We start from the raw sequence: 12,380 nt of genomic DNA, 5'->3' as shown, positions 1-12,380 counted from the left end.
AGATGAATTCTTATCTTAATTAAGAGAAGAGGAGAATGAACACAAGGAATTCATTGATGAGGTTTCTGCTATAAGGCAAGCAACTCGAGAAAGTATCCAATCACAACACGAGTGGCATAAAAGGGAAGAATTCAGACGAAGTACTGGTGGTTGGAATAACATGTATGAAGAAGGGCGATCTTCTCATGGATCAGGTAGAGAATATCATAGAGAAAGAACAAGTAAATCCATCTCAAGCGAGTCTAAGTTTACCTTAAGGGGAGCTATACCTGAATTGGTTAGAAGCAAAAGTTCAAAGCAACCAAAGGTCAATGACTCTTTTTTAAAGAGTTTTCGAAGGAAGATAGGTGAAGCGGTATCTAGATTTTTTAATATATGAAAGACTTCCTTTTCAATTAGCAAGCTCTCTATGGTTGTATAACTTAATTCAAGTGTCAACAGAAGTTGGACAAGGTGTAAAGCTCCTAACACCCTATGAGGTTTCAGATGTGTGTTTGGAGTCAGAGTATCAACGAGTTCGTGATTGTGTAAATGGACTAAAGACTCATTGGAAAGAATTGGGTGCAACTCTAATGTGTGATGGTTGGACCAACAGTTTGAATCAAATGCACATCATTAACTTCCTTATTTATTGCAGTAAAGGAACCATTTTTTGGAAATCGGTAGATGTCTCAAGTGTTCGAAGTAGAGATGTTGAATTCTACTACAATTTGTTAGATTCAGTTGTAGAAGAAATTGGAGAAAATTACATTGTCCAAATAGTTAATGATAATGAGGCAGCAATGAAAGCTGCTGGAAAAAAATTAATGTTGAAAAGAAAACATCTATATTGGACCTCATGTGTAGCTCACTATTTAGATTTATGCCTTGAAGATATTGGGAAAAAGTCCAGTGTAGCAAAAGTGTTAGATGAGGCAAAGAAAGTGACTTGCTTTATATATAATCACATTTGGACTATTGATTTGATAAAGAAGTATACACAAGGGAAACAAATACTTCGACCCGCTCTTACTCGATTTGCAACTCATTTCATTCAACTTGAAGAGATAACAAGACAAAAGCAAGGTCTGAGAGAAATGTTTAATTCAAAGGTTAGTATTTTATAATTAGTTAATATAGTTACTTAAATATAGCAACCTTTAATGATTTTATTAGTTCCAAATAATTTAGATTATATTATTTTAAAATTTTTCTTATGAATATATAGGAATTTAAAGAATCAAAATGGGGACAGCAAAAGTCAGGGCCTGCTTATGAAGCCAAAAAAATTGTTTTGGGAAAAGATTTTTGGAAAAAAGTCAATGACCTCATAAAAGTTTACGAGCCCCTAGTAAAAGTATTGAGACTTGTGGATAGCAATGAAAAACCAACAATGAGATTTATTTATGAAGCTGTTGATAGAGCTAAACGAGCAATTCAACAAGATTGTCGATATTTCACCGAGTACGAATAGATTATTGACAATAGATGGAATTTTATACATTCCGACTTACATTCAGCTAGTAAGATAAAATGTTTCATATAATTAAGAAATATTTTTATATTTTATTATTTAAAGCTTTAGATTATTATTATTTGATGATATTCTTATAAACTATACTTAAGTTATTTTCTCAATCCTCAATTTCAATTTGGGGTGGAGCATTCTGAGAATGTACTAATAGAAACATTAGAAGGTACACGATCAGTAATTGAAAGATTAGAACCTTCTCTTGATACTCAAGTCAGAATGGTTAATCAGATTAGATTCAAGTACTATTATTTGTAACTTAGTTACATAATTTGAAATAGAATTATTTTTTTTATATTGTTACCCTATCTTTTATTTATGCAGTTGTTACTATTTAGAGATAAATATGAGACATTCGGTACTCCACAAGCACAAAGAGCTTGGAAGCAAATGAATCCGGGTAAACAGTTAATTAAACTATTTAATTATATTGTACATTTTGAAGTTATTTTGAAATTTAAATAATATTATGCAGCTGAGTGGTGGATAATATATGGCACATGTGTTCCCGAATTACAAAAATTAGCAATTAAAGTGCTTAGTCAAACAACTTCAGCATCAAATTGCGAACGAAATTGGAGCACATTTAGTTATATTCACACCAAGGCAAGAAATAGGTTAAAGTATAAAAAACTTGAGAAACTAGTGTTTACCTATTATAATATGAGGCTTCAGATAAGGCATCAAAAAAGAATGAGCACTGATGATATAAACGTTAGTTTTAATCCTATCAGCCTTGATCATATCTTTGAATATGTTGATCCACTATCAGAATGGCTTCATGAGAAAGAAAATCCATTATTAGATGGTGGAAATGCCGGTGTGTTGCCTGTGGATACTTCTAATGATGAAATGGATGTTAATCAATCTCAACAACAAAATTTGTCTCATTCAAGTTCTAGTTCAACGCCAAGTCAGAGTGGCGATGAACTCGATGGTGGTAGTTTAAGTCCAATTGATGAGGATGATGGATATAGTGTTGATAAAGGTGAAATTAGGTCTTCTAGCCAGTATGAAGGAGAATATGGGGTTGGTACCACTAGTGGACATTTCCGTGATAGATCAGAGTTTGATGGAAATATGTTTCCTGAACCTAGGAGAGATAGAAGTGAACCTAGAGCTCCATCAAAAGGAAAAGGCAAAAAGCATACTTCTATAGGCTCTTCATCTAGTAGGAGATCGAGTTCAAGTAACCTTGGGTATAGTGATTCATCTACTAGCACTCAAGGTTTTTATCCACCAGAACAACCTTCATATTTTCAACCTTCACATGGTTATCCACAACCATATGGTTATTATCCACCATTTCCTAATTATGATGTGCCATACCAGCCTCAAATGCATCCTCCACCACCAATGTATCACCCACCTCCACCTTTCATATATCCTCCTCCTCAAATATATCCTCCACATCAATTATATGAAAACCAAGGTGAAAATGTTACTTTTTTTGGATATATTTTTAGACAAAGGCCAAGAGAATCTAGTCAAGAACGCTCTCAAAGTGAAGGTGAAGGATCTGATCTTCCTCGTCATTCCACTAATTGGTGAAAACTAAATCATACCACTACCATTATTTGTAAGGTATATTTTTTTTAAGGAAAACTTTTGTTAATGTTCTTAATTTTAATGATATTAAAACATTTAAAATATATCTTTAGATAAATGAATGGAGTATATTTTATGAAAAGATAATTAAGAATCGAAACGTGTTAAACTATATATGAAAGTAGAATGAGAGTGAGAATAAGTGGTAGGAAATAGGAATAATCAATGAGAATCTATACATTTATCTATTCCTTTTTTTCCTTTTGCAGCATAGAATGTTTATATCTTCACCATTTTCAAAGTTGTCAAGAAATATTGAAGATATCTCTAGGAATGAATTTTCAGTTATTTTATCTATAAAAACTTTCAAACTTATTAAATATGATAAATGTTTAATATTTCTTTTTTTTTTTACTTTGTTATTAGTTAATAAAACATTCTTAGAAAATTCGTAAATAAATATAAGAATAATTAATGATTATAAAAGTTGTGTTCTCATATCATATTAATAAAAGTTCATAAGTGTTAGAAAACACTCTAAAAATCATTAAAAGTGACTTTTTATAATTATAATTATAAGTATTATGTTTTATAATAAGTTGTGCAAATTTTAAAAAAATTCACGACCGCGATACCCGCAGTGACCGCAATAGCATCCGTTATGTCCGCAACCACGATAAACGCAATACAATCGAAAACGCGACCGCGGCTGCAATTTAAATCCCTGAGCTTAACATTGAAATCTGTTGTAACAGGAACCAGAAGGTATTGACCGAAGAAGAAGAGGAGACAAAGAAGCAGCAGAAACAAGAGGTTTTGAAGGGAAAAAGTTGTTGTTTTGCTTGGATTCTCCATTGGTGAGGAAAAACAGATAGATAACCAGGAAGAAAGATCGAAATATTCCAAGCATCATACTAAGCGTGACAACATCTTAATAGAACTGCTAATACTTCTAATTCATTAAAATTTGAATTTTATTCTCAAATTTCAATTTTCTATTGTCCACCTGAAAGTTTATTTAATTAAAAAAAAATACGCTCTAAGAAAAAAGACAAAAGCATTTAAAATTAAAGGTTTTTTTTTATAAAATTTAAAATTAAATTTAATATTTGAAATCTCACACAGTTAAAAATAAACTAGTATAGTTATATGATAAAAATTTGAATATTAAAAATATTCTACGCAAAGATTTTTGAATCAAAATGATGTTTGAACCAGTTAGATTACTAATTAGTACGTTTTAATTAAATAAATTATTAAAAATATAAAAATAAAAAAATTTAAAAAAATAATTCAATCGATTTTTTAGACTTGTTCTACCAACTCGTAGTGGTATGATGCTTCTTTTCGGACTGGTACCTCGACTAATTCAATTGGTTCAAACAACTATAACTCTATGTTTTTACACATCGTTATTTTGAATTTAGTCCTCCAACTTTTATTTTCAAGAATTTAATCTTTTAAATTTATGAAGTTAAAAAGATTCGCTTTCAAATTACATATAACTATGTAATATTTTAATTGAATAGAAAATGATATTAACGATTTGAACTAATTAATAAAATTATAAAAACATAAAGATTAAATTATATTAAAAATTATAATATAAGAATTAAATATGAATTTTGAACTTATTTAAAAAACCAGATGAGTGTATGCCACAAAAGGAGGAACGCGGTTTTACCTTCCTTTAATATATAGTTATAGATTAAACCTTTAAAATGGTACTCTTTATTAAATAGGAATAAATCTTAAAATAATATATGAATTTTGATTTGATGTACAATTGTATATATAAATTTTAATTTGATGTAATTATACACATGAAACTCTAGTTATGGTTTAAATATATACTTGAAACTTTAATTTTAATTAAATCATGCACATTTATAAAAATAAATTGTATTGGATAAATATAATTATTTATTATTGCAATATATAAATATAAAATAATATAATATCGATAATTATGTTAATAATTTATAAGAATTGGATCAAATCAAAATTTCATTTATATAAAATTATTCAAAATTAAAATTCATGAGTATAATTACACATTAAAATATAATTTATGTATAATTTTAGAATTTATCCTAAAACTTATGATATTAATACAATCGTTTTTCCAACAAATTGCATCATTGTGCTGCATGAATTCATGACCTCTTATTCACGATTTAAAATATGGCTTAATCCCTAACGAGAACTTGACTCATTTGGTAGAAGTAGGGATTCTTGAATATTCAAGTTTGAAAATTATATATGAAAGTTTTTGAGTCCGTTGTTTGTTAGAGTTTTAGTTTAGTTAATTCCAATTTATTGATTTTAGTTTGGATTATGTCATTTCTTAATTCATTAGCATCGTAATAGTTTGATTTTACTTAGTGATTATTTGAACAATTCATTTATTATAATTCTAAGCTTATAGTTAATTGACTTATATTTGTAATTGTACTATACATGCTGCACTTAAAAAATATATGGGTTAATTAAATTACATTAAATCAAATATTAAATTAAGATTATGGTTAAATTAAAAATAAAAAATTTCTGTACACCCCCCTGCAAGACTCATCTACAGACGTTGACCATGAAGACTTGGAAAAGTCTTACACCAAAAACAACTCGATTTTTCTACTTTCTTTTTCCATTAAAAAAGTTTAATTATAAAATGTTGTGAAATATATTATTTGTGTTGCAACACAAGATTTTAACTTTTATGTCTAAACCTATGAAGTTTTTGATAATAAGTTATTGAAATAAAGTCTTTTACAGAAGAAAGTCGAGTGGTAAATTTTAACTAAATATATATTAACAATGTTTTAGAAAGATTTCACATGCATGATACAACTTGTAGCTAATTTAACAACCGTTGTTCACGAAAAGCTGGAATTAATACCACAATTAATGTGCAAATAATTAAAGTATCTAATCTACCGACCAACTCTCATTGATCCTCTATCACTAGAAAACAATACATGATAATCTACGGAAGATGAGTCATTAATTTACATGATTCGCATCGTTTCCATTTATTTCACTTTCATGCAGCTGCAATGCAAGCTCAAGTCCATACACCACTTGGTCCACTTCACTCATTGCCGGCCTTTTCATCCCTTCCGAAGCCAAACAACTTATACCTACTTCACCAAATTTTAATAGACTTGGAAGCTTGATCTGACCCTCTAAATAAGGATCAATTATCTCATCAAGGCTTCCATTGTTGTAGCAATGTTGTGCCCACTCTGCTAAACTTATTTGCATGTGGTCCTCAGCATTTCAATCTATCGGTGCTCTTGCACTTAGCACTTCACACAACACCACACCAAAAGAGTAGACATCAGATTCGGTTAATTTGTGAAGACGGTAGTATTCGGGATCCAAGTACCCAATGCTGCCCTTGACAGCAGTGCTGATATGAGTGTTGGATAAGTCATTCATTTTAGACAATCCGAAATCAGATACTTTGGCCACCCATTTCTCACTTACCAAAATATTTGTTGTCTTCACGTCTCGGTGAATGATGGTGTGGTTTGGACCTCGGTGGAGATAGTGCAGCCCATGTGCAGCACCAATACACATCTTGAGCCTCTGCTCCCATTGTAAAGGGGGATTACTAGTGTTGTAGAGGTGATCTCTCAAGGTCCCATGAACCATGTAGTCGTACACTAGGATCATTTCCTGGTTGTCTTCACAATAACCGATTAAAGAAACTAAATTTTGGTGCCTAAGTTTGGAAAGCATCTCGATTTCAGTCCTAAACTCAAGCACCCCTTGTTGTGAACCTGGATTCAAGCGTTTGATTGCAACAGGGGTGGAGCCAGCATTAGTGAATCCTTTGTAGACTTCACCGAATCCGCCTCTTCTGATGATGAAATTCGCATCGAAGTTGTTAGTAGCTATTTTGATCTCCCTCAGTGAGAAGCGGCTACAAATATCCGAAGGTGGAACAGGGGTGCTGCTGTTGGCAAAATTATTGGAACATATCCGGAAAATCACGAAAAGTAAAAGAGGTGTGATGAAACGAAAAATCGGAGCAACAACAGCAACAATTGCTGTCCTCTTCTTTCCTAATTGCATAACCGGTTGCTTCACATGATGAACGTTTGGTCCAATAAGATCAAAGCTAGGGCAGGTGAAATCAAAATTGTTTCTCAATTTGAAGATTTCTAGGCCATTCAAGATTGCATCTGAATAAAGAGTTCTCCGTTCTGGCGAAGTATGCAAAGTAATAGAGAGATGTTGTTGCTTTTGATTTCCTTTTGTTCCTATTGCCACCGCATAATCCTGATAGAATGGAATCCCATTACCACCACTCCAGCGTATAATATCTGCTTCAGTTTCTGCAGTTAAATTAGTCAATGAGATCTCAAACACTCTATCACCTTCTTTGGTTATCTCTGGTTGGAACTCACAAAAATGTAACCTTACGAAGTAATTGAACCCAGAATCAACAGGAAACTCCCTCGTCAGCTGGTAGTTCTTATGCTGGTTCTTGTTCATCCCCATGGTCCTGGTAGTTATATAAACCTCCTTTGGAGCAGAGTACGATGGTATACTGCTGAAGTTGAGATTAATACTAATATTAACAGGAAGAACACTTGGTTTGGCTGTTGTCAAATATCCGTCGTCACTTGACCAGCCCCGGAACATCCCAGTGTAGCCATTTGGCGGGATTTCCCGCCCACCCACATTGACTCGATACATCATCTCAAGGGCAGCGTTGTTTCCTAGGGTGTACATGATTCCTTGTGTTATAAAAGGTACCCCTTCATCACCGCCTGGTGTATAATAGTGAAGTGGAGATGCAGTGCAGGAAAGGGTCAGTTACAGTAGATTTGAATTTTCAAATTCCCATTTTCGTAAATTGATTAGTGAAGTTAGTAGAGTTTAACATTTGTTTCTTATGTGTAATCCAGAGAATGTCACTAAAAACCTAAAAACCATTTGTTATTATCATCACTCTCCTCTACTGCATATGGGAAACGGTGGACTTAGTCAAACAACAATTGACTTTTTCAGTTATCCAAATATTAAGATGCCCTGAGATTATTTTTTTCTTTAGCATTAAATTTGTATTTTGTTTTGAAAGAAAGTGGAAAAAAACAGAAGTGGAATTGAATTAGTTGAATAATCAAATACAGGCGACTAATGAATTTGGAATTTTGGATTTAATGTTGTAATAATTTGGGTACGCATTCATGTCTTTACCCAATCATTTGAATGTTAAGATACACTCAATTACTTTTTAATCTTTTAATATCTAATAAAATTATCATCACTATTTAAATGTATATGATATATGTGAGACATCCATTAAATGTAGAAATTAACTTGTAAATGATGATTAAAAATGACATGAGAAAAATATTTTTTTTATAAATAGAAGTCTTTTTATTAATATTTAACATTATATTAAGTAATTCACTATTTTTAATTATTAAAATAAAACATTAAAAATTATTTTATTAATATTTTTCTTCAAGTTATTTAAAATTAAAATTAAAATTAAATATTAAAATCAATTTTTAATTTCAAAATTCAATAAATGATAAAATTTCAACATAGAGTTAAAGTTGAGCGGTAAGTTTATCTTAATTTCAAAAGTTCAGGAACAAATATCAATAAAACTAAAATATGATGACAAATTCCATTTTTTTATGTACAGTATAATGGCAATTTATTTTACACGTTAACTCAAATAAAATAAAAATTATATTTCATTACTTTCTCATTTGTAAGTAAGGTAAAAATTTTGAATAATTACAATTACTTTTCATTTGTAGGGTTTAATAAAATTTAATTTGATTAAAAAATTGAAAAATTTTGAATTTTGAATTAATCGAATTAAGTTATTCGAGTCAACTCGAAAAAATAATTCGAGTTTCGAGTACGATTAGAGTTAAATTTTACAATTCGAATAATGCAAATATTTCAAATAATAGATTGGGGTGAAACCTCTTTGATCTTCATCAATTTTGAAAATGAGCAAATTTTTAATAAATTCAAAATAATTATAAAAGTTTCAAAACTTTTAAAAGATATAAAAATATATATAAAAAAGTTAAAATTTTAAAAAAAATCTAAAATAATAATTTTGGGAGCTAAATAAGTTAATTAATTATTTGAGTTTATCATATTGTAAAAAGACTTTAATATGATATGATTAATTTTTAATTTCACTAGACTCAATTCGATAAAATTTCATATTGAGTTAGGATGATAAAATAGGACTCGTTAACTTGAAAAAATTTTCACTCGATTCTAAAAGGTACAAAAAACCTTCTTGCCAAATCATCTAAAAGATACCAAGAACTTGGCAAAGCTCAATTTTATGCACCATGGAGCTCGGCCTCATAGCCTCACTAGAAAAGAAATATCCTTCACCCAAGCACCTTGGCACACCAAGCTGACCCACATACTCTTTGAAAATAAATGAGTTAAGAGTTTTTAAAGGCATTCTTTAACTCATCACATTTTAGTTTGACGAGCATATCACCCAATCCATTCAAGTCAACTCCAACAATACTTTAAACTGACATTCGTAACTCTACACGACACCCATAGAGTAAGAAACCCAATAACTAGGACCCATGCCCACCCACTCTCTTTTTATAAATACATGTACAACAACGAGACAATGACACATGGAAACCATGTAGTCCACACCATTGCAAAAACTTATCCTCAAACCCTTCAGAAATATCGATCTAGAGATTCTTTGCACCATTCATGGTGTGAACTGTTCTAGTTATATTCAACACCCTATGTAATCCTAGTATAGACACCTAATTTTATCCAGTCCCTTGATCTGTGTTTCATGGTAAACAATTTTTAATTCTTTGAAGATGGATTATGGGATTGTGTGAATTTTTAGTTTAATCTTGAGGCTAAATTGAATTATGATTTAGTATTGGGGATTAAATTAAATTTTCAAATTTTAATGGGGACCAATTTTGTAATTAAATTTTGGGTAAATTACACCATTATTTATTAATTTATGGGTAAATTTCTGTTTTGGTCACTTAACTAAAAAAATTATAATTTAATCACTAAACTATTTAAAAAATTTTATTTAAGTCACTATTTTCTATTTGATTATAATGGATATGACTTGCTTATTAGCAAAAGTAGGGCTTGGGCTAGACATATTACAGCATCTCGGTTGGGGAACATAAGACATACGGGTGGATTAAGCTAAATACGGATGACGCTATGGAGGTGAGAAATGGGATTGATTGAGTGGGGAGTGCTCCGGGATAATGACGAACAATGGAGTCTTGGATATTGTAGGAATCTTGGAATACCGAATATTCTCCAAGCTGAATTATGGCTTGGAACTTGCTTGGTTCAGAGGTTTTCGACGGATTGTTGTGGAATTAGACAGCATTAATGTAGTCAATTTGTCTGCTGCCCAAAGTCCTTATGCGTTGGCGACGAAGATCAGAGGGTAGCCAAGAAGAGATGTCGCTGCATCCTGGCGAGTTGAGGTTATTAAAAGATGCTCCTGCAAATTATTTTTTTAAATATTATACTTTAAAATAATATTTCTTATTTGAATTATTAAATATAATTAAAATATATTAATTTATTTAAATATTATAAATAAAAAAGTTTCAAATAATAACTAAAGTATTTTTAACATATTTAACATACAATATAGTTTTAACTTACAATAATAATTAAAGCAAAGTAATCTTATTCAAAATAATAGGTAATTAAAATAATTAACTTTAATATTAACTAAGTGATAATTAATATGTTTAGAATTATATTTAAATAAGAACTTTATTTTACATCAATAAAATCAACACAAATTTAGAAAAAAAAAATTAGCCCAACTTTTATTTATATCAACCAAATTTAATTAATTATTTTAAATTATAATTATAATTATAATTATAATTATAATTATCACAATATTTTTTCATACATTTAATTTTGTTTTCGGATTTTGTGTCGAATAGGTACAACTTCGATAAAAAATAAAATAAATTATTTCGAGGATTTCGGATTAAATGATAAAATTTAGATTTTTAGTATTCTTAGGATTACATGCTTATTTGAATTTTTAGCTTGATTTTGTAATTAAATTGAAATTCGATTTTGTTTTAAAAATTAAATTGAGTTTTCAAAAATTTGTGGGAGATTAAACTTGTAATTAACCTTTTATTTTTTTATTAAGGCTATAAATAGAGTTTTTAATGGGATTAGGGGTTTAGGTAAAACAATTTTAGAATAATTACAAGTTTTAAAAGTTTAGGAACTAATCTTAATAAAGGTAGAATTGTGGAGGCTTTATGTTGTCAATTGACCAAAAGCCAAAAGCCAATTGCCCTAAGCCCTTAACCCACAAAATTTTCCTTTAGTTGTTCTCGTTTCCCTTGCCGCCAGCACCACTAATTTCCATTTCATAACATATGTATATGTATTTGCCATCAAAAAGGGGTTGCTTTAATGCAAATTCTCTCCTTGGCCGTTAAAACTCCAAACTTAGGTTATTTGCTATCATTTCCTCACCACTTCAATCAAGAATCGATTGCCGTACATAGAAAAGAAAATCGTTGCGCCAAAACCTTTTTTCTGCTCTGTCGTCCACCTTCTAGCTGGTAAATTGGCCAAATAAGTCGATTCCATCTGAACTATAATTTGATCGTTTATCCCTACCTTTATCTAAAAATTGTTTTCTCATTTGTTCTTGATATGTTAATTTCTAATTCTATCTTCATCATTATGTTTTGATTATTTTAGTTGTTTGTAGTCCCGATCATGGATCTTATAGAGGGTCTAGATTGATAATGGAGATCAGGATCAAGTTTGAAAATTCATCATGCCACGAAATCCCTCGAAATTTAACATTTATCTGATTATTCAGATTCAATTTAAAATGGCAGTTGTTCTTTAATGAATTGAAAACAATAGTGGAGCATATATTTTGATAATGAACGAGCATTAATACTTATTATTCATTTATAAAGATATATCTTAATTCATATTTCACTTCAGTTAGATGTGCTCTTCCATGTATTAAATTTAATACTCATTATATATGTGATTTAGTTTAATTTTTAAAAAGCATAATAATTTTGATTATTTTGGACACATGATTATCTATCTGTTTATTTTAATTAAATTATTCTCTTGATTATTTATTGGAATTTAATTTTATACATTGTTACAAATTATCCTGAAGCTCGTTGTGGGTTTATTGCTTCTAAACGAAATTCGGTTTATGATCTTTATATTTTAAAATATTTTAACGTTATAATTAAACTATTAACTTAGTGATTGTGATGTTGTAATTCCTTGCATTTGAAATTTT

At 30.0% G+C, this 12,380-nt stretch overlaps 1 pseudogene; it reads right to left on the bottom strand.

The window, feature by feature from the left end:
• Nucleotides 1-6,061: 6,061 nt before the first annotated feature.
• On the bottom strand, nucleotides 6,062-8,046 carry LOC107956392 (receptor-like protein kinase FERONIA; annotated as a pseudogene).
• Nucleotides 8,047-12,380: the final 4,334 nt, after the last annotated feature.

The sequence above is a fragment of the Gossypium hirsutum genome, chromosome A07 (assembly GCF_007990345.1).
Source record: "Gossypium hirsutum isolate 1008001.06 chromosome A07, Gossypium_hirsutum_v2.1, whole genome shotgun sequence".
Lineage (NCBI taxonomy): Eukaryota > Viridiplantae > Streptophyta > Magnoliopsida > Malvales > Malvaceae > Gossypium > Gossypium hirsutum.
The sequence above is the reverse complement of the archived record's forward strand: the minus strand, read 5'-3'. Positions and strand labels throughout refer to the sequence as shown.